Source organism: Coregonus lavaretus, assembly GCF_964263955.1.
Source record: "Coregonus lavaretus genome assembly, contig: HAP1_SCAFFOLD_2250, whole genome shotgun sequence".
NCBI lineage: Eukaryota > Metazoa > Chordata > Actinopteri > Salmoniformes > Salmonidae > Coregonus > Coregonus lavaretus.
Genome location: NW_028163140.1, coordinates 13,478 through 19,038, shown reverse-complemented (window position 1 = coordinate 19,038; position 5,561 = coordinate 13,478). Strand labels below are relative to the sequence as shown.

Here is a 5,561-nt window from a genome sequence, read left to right as displayed (position 1 = left end):
GGCAACTAAGGAGTGGCTCCGTAAGAAGCATCTCAAGGTCCTGGCGTGGTCTCCTAGCCAGTCTCCAGACCTGAACCCAATAGAAAATCTTTGGAGGGAGCTGAAAGTCCGTATTGCCCAGCGACAGCCCCGAAACCTGAAGGATCTGGAGAAGGTCTCTATGGAGGAGTGGGCCAAAATCCCTGCTGCAGTGTGTGCAAACCTGGTTAAGACCTACAGGAAACGTATGATCTCTGTAATTGCAAACAAAGGTTTCTGTACCAAATATAAAGTTCTGCTTTTCTGATGTATCAAATACTTATGTCATGCAATAAAATGCAAATTAATTACTTAAAAATCATACAATGTGATTTTCTGGATTTTTGTTTTAGATTCCGTCTCTCACAGTTGAAGTGTACCTATGATAAAAATTACAGACCTCTACATGCTTTGTAAGTAGGAAAACCTGCAAAATCGGCAGTGTATCAAATACTTGTTCTCCCCACTGTATATATATATATATATATATATATACATACATACATACATACACACATACATATCCTTTTTTAAATTATATTTCCCTTCATTACTTTCCAACCCCACCACCCCTTCCCTATTTGGAGTAAACTAGTGAACAACAATGCTTAGGCCTCTACTTCCAGCTTCCATACTATATACATTTTATGGACACAGTCAAATTTTACAATAATTATATTTTGTTTGTTTTCACTCCTGAACTTCCTCCGATCATTTTCATGATGTCCATCTGGTTTGCTTCTATATGCCATATTTTTCTAACTGTGCTCTTTCACAACAAGCTTTAACCAAACAAAATGTTTTTACGTTTTATTGCTTGTTTACTTGACGATAACATTTTGGTTTGGTTTGTGTTTGTGTAGGCTACACTGCCGGAAATCAACAAGTTCAACACGGCGCCACTACAACAATGTTTGCCCAACTTCTTAACCATTATGAGGCTTTTCTGAATGAAAATAACGTTGTGACAGATCTCCTAGTTACGATGGAGGAGAAAGCTGGGATACAGAGAACATACACCGCTTCAGACTCCAGTGATGTAAGGAATGGTTATGTTCTGTAATGTCCTAAACGTACTGGCACAGAGGCAAGGTGCAACCTTTCATATCTGACCTATGACCTTGTTAGGTCAGACATATCACCTGGAGGTTACTGTTATCCTCTGACTGATGTCCAGTCTAGTTTACTCAGGATTAGGTCTGGGAGATGCTGCAGTGCGGTACAGGACAGGTCCTGGTGGAGGCATTAGGAGGTTGTATGTTTGTCTGAGCGTGTGACCTTTTTATCTTTGACCTCTACCAGTCTGGCTGACGTCCGGTGGCCAACCTCTTCCTGTTGACACCACACAAGATTAGTGCAAAGACCTATAAAATGACTTGTAACTGAAGTCTGACTTATGACGTTGAACTTCTACCCTCTGCCAGTCTGTCGGATGTCCACTGGCCAACCTCCTCTGGTCTAGTTCTGGTGTGGTGTTAAGGATGGGGGAACATCTGGGGAGTGTACTGCTCTATTCTGGGAGAGGAGCCACGCAAATCTAAGTTTCTGTTTTACAGGACTCTCTCTCTGTCAAACACATACATGTACACACACTATACTGCTGCACAGAAGTGTTGGCCAGCTGTGTGTCTGGTTGATCTACCAAGCATGGAGGCACACCAACTTTTACGCTTCACACATGATTTTATGTGGACATGAAATTGATTATTCATCCCTCAATGAGACTATTTCACCTGTATCTTTCTGATAAGGATGATATTTGTAGCCATGGGAGGTAGGGAGGGTTATGAAACTAGTTTGTAACCATTATTTCTGTGAGTTAGTAAAGTGGTTATACTTGGTGATGTCATAAAACAAGACCCTTAGTTGTGTGTTCAGTGGACCAGTGATGTGTGTCATTTTGTACACAAGGTTTTTGTACAGCTCTAAATCACTGTGTGAACAAACGTTTACTATTGAGATAGTGGAAACTCTGACAGTAGTAAACTGCTGCATCTTCAGCCTGGACTCCACTGATGGTCAGAGTGAAGTCACTCTCAGACCCACTGCCACTGAATCTAGCAGGAATCCCATCTAGCAGTTTCTTTGCATATTTTATCAGGAGTTTGGGAGCTTCTCCAGGTCTCTGTTGATACCAGAACGCATAATCTCCATCACTGTCTCTGTTCACTTTAGGGTTGGTTGTACAGGTCAGAGTGACGGGGTCTCCTGGAGAGAATGTCACTACAGGAGGCTGAGTCACAGTCACCTGACCTTTGGATCCTGAAGAGGAAAAATATTGATCAACGAGTACAAATAAGAGATCATTTATATTTCATCATATTTTATGCAGGGACATTTAGTAATTGATAGCCATTTGAATGATTATACAAGGTACTCAACAATATGTCATTTTTCCATTGTAAGAGTTAGAAAACAACAGACCTTTGAGGCAGCAGCAGACCAGTGTCCAGATGAAGATGGTGATCAGAGTCATGGTTGTCGTGGTTTCTGTTGTGTTGAAGGAGCGCTCTCAGTCCTGCAGTTTGAAACTCCCAGGGCTATAAACACTCCCAGAGCACTGAAGCATGAGCTGCCAATGCAAAGCACCTTCTCTATGGAAATACCCCACCTCAGGACAGATGATAAATCTGCAAATAATAATCATGTGAATTGCTTTATATTTCTGTTGTTGACAGTAAAATGGCACAATTGCCAATATTGATATTTGCCGTAAATGACAATGTCTCACTCTGCCCATATGCAATATGATAACATATGACATCATTGGATAAAAAAAACATTTTGCAGTGAATTTGGGTGAAGAGACATTGAAGAGGCTCAAATCAGTGACTTCATTATTCGGGGTTTGATATAGGTACATAAAGTGCTTAATTATTGTGGTTGTCCCACCTAGCTATCTTAAGATAAATGCACTAAGATGCTGTGGATAAGAGTGTCTGCTAAATGACTAAAATGTAATGTAAATGATAAAACATGCTAATTACTTGCTATAATATTTCCTATATTAAGATATTAAAATACTGATACTGTAATTGTGTGTAAAGATGTGTAATGCTTTATGAGTATAGCAGAAAAAGTTCAAACCTTGTTTTCTTGTCTGATATTATGGTAAAGTGGACCGACTTTAAAAGGGCAATCTGCGATTCCTATATTCATTTTGTGACTTTTAAACTAATGATATATATACCCATTGATTCTTGAAAAATAGAAACATTGTTTTATACGCTTCACAAACTTAGTTGAACTACCATACTCTTATCAGAACCCAAAATAGCATCATGCTTTACTCAATCGTTTGTGAACAATATAATTTTAAACAAACACTATTTAGCCTCACAACATGGTTGAAATGATAATTTGTGTCTTATGGATGGTCAGTCCTTGCATCCATAGCTCTGTCTATGAATTTGAGAGAGGTTACATTTCTCAAGCTCCATCCCTCAGCTGTTTACCAAAACAAAAACACTGGTGGGGTTGGCTGCTTTGTTGTTGTTTGAACAGCAGATTGCCTCTTTAAACGGCACAAACGCGTTAGCGGAGTATGGAACACGGAAGGTGCACCACAACGCACAGTAGAGTATAAAGTTACTTCATATCTCCATTTAGCAGTGATATTGGGCAATAAGATTGTTTAATCAATGGGTCCTTGTCCTTTTTACAGCAAATATATTTCATAGGCTGAGCAAATGCATGGCTAAATAACAAATGAGCAATGGTGATGTACTTTATTGTGCATTTATGTAATTGTTGTTCAGTTGTGTGGTGTTGTGTTCTCTGTGAACCTTAATAAGTTATGCATTTTATAGAGCACTCTATTTCTCTCTCCTCTGGAATGTAACATTAAAACGTTCTCTCCTCTCCAGCTGGTCCTACTGTCAGTCCCACAGTGTCTCTGCTCCCCCCCTCCTCTGAGCAGCTCTCTGGGGGCTCTGCCACACTGGCCTGCCTGCTGACTGGCTACTCCCCTCAGGGGGCGCTGGTGAGCTGGGAGGTGGACGGGCTGGAGGTGAGCAAGGGGGTCGTGACCAGTCCAGAAGAAGAGAAGGAAGGCCTTTACAGACGCAGCAGCACCTTGACCCTGAGCAAGGCAGGCTGGGAGCAGGGAGAGCTCTACACCTGCAGGGTCTCCCACTTCCAACACATCCAGGCCTCCCCCCTTCGCAGGAGCCAGTGTCTGGGCTAGGGTCTACGGGAGGCCCACAACAGGAGCTCTGTCTGGGGAAGCAGGAGTAGACGAGGCTCTGGTCTGGGCTGGGGCCTGGTTGGAGCAGTAGTAGTGTGTTGGAGTGGTAGAGTAGTGTCCTGAGTAAACTCTAGTATGCTGGGGAGACCACAGTCTGGGTAGTAATGTGTATTGTATAGAGTAGAGGAGACTTCTATGTGATCTGTACTCAGACTGGTACTGTGATGTTCTATCTGCCTCAGTTCTAATAAAGTTTGATTTGGAAAATAACATGATGGATTAGTTGACTCATTTATTTACTGTGACAATGAATGGAAATGTAGCTACAGCTAGGTTGTAGTTTTTGTCATAACTATATTTCTCCTCCAAGTGTGAGCAAGATATGTCATCTGTCCTATAGTGACTGTTTGTTGTAGGTGTTCTGCTGTTTCACGCTCAGTCTCCCCCTCTCTCTGCATGCTGGGAGTGTTTGGTGCATGCTGGGAATTGTTTGAGTGAGTGCTAAGTGCGAGTGTTGTGTAGAGTTAGATATCCTGGGTTTTCTTTTTCTTGGTGATATCCTTTTTTCTTCTATGCATGATTAAGGTTATTATTTCTATTTTCTTGTTGTGGTAGAATTAAGTATATTGTTTTTCGTTTCGAAATTACCCTGATTTTGGTGGGGACGCCGTCCCTGTCACTTCGGCACGGCTTTAGGTGTGTTACTGATGCTACTGTCACAGTGGAGGAGGTTCTGGTCGCCGTAGGAGAGAAGGTAGGATATGAGAATGTTGCTTATGCGTCACGGATGAATAAAGCGGTGGTGGTATTTCTTAAAGAAGAGCGCCTTGTTGATCGTATGGTTGAGCATGGCGTTTTCTTTAAGGAATGTTTATTCAAGTTACGCCGCTTTTTTCTCCGTCAACAAGGGTAACGATTTCAAATGTACCGCCGTTTATTCCAAATGAGCTATTGGAGCGCGAGTTATTGCGGTTTGGGAAGTTTGCAAGTTCAATTAAGGTTGTCCCATTGGGTTGTAAACACCCGGCGTTGAAACAGGTTATGTCGTTTCGGCGACAGGTGTTTATGTTTTTGGACTCACCGGAGCAGACTTTGGAGTTATCGTTTAAAGTCAAGTATGACAATAGACTGTATATGGTTTATGCTAGTACGGGTAGTCAACGGTGTTTTGAGTGTGGGGATGTTGGTCATAAGCGACATGCTTGCCCGAAAAGGGAGAAGGCAGAGGGAGGGGCGCAGGTGGTCCTCGTAACGCCTGGGCCCACTGATGTAGGAAGAGGTGGGCTGACAGTGGTAGAGCAGCCACACGCATCTGTTGCTGAGGAACAAGTTGTCCGTGTTGAGGGCACAGAGGTGC

General features: G+C 42.3%; 2 gene segments (V, D, J or C); one reads left to right on the top strand and one right to left on the bottom strand.

The window, feature by feature from the left end:
* Positions 1-1,948: 1,948 nt before the first annotated feature.
* LOC311118447 (putative non-functional immunoglobulin kappa variable 6D-41) lies at positions 1,949-2,494 on the bottom strand. The segment is given in 2 exons: positions 2,443-2,494; positions 1,949-2,280 (listed from the first exon to the last, which is right to left on the bottom strand).
* Positions 2,495-3,387: 893 nt separating this feature from the next.
* Positions 3,388-4,204, top strand: LOC311118445 (Ig lambda-1 chain C region-like). The segment is given in 2 exons: positions 3,388-3,394; positions 3,885-4,204.
* The last annotated feature ends 1,357 nt before the right edge of the window (positions 4,205-5,561 follow it).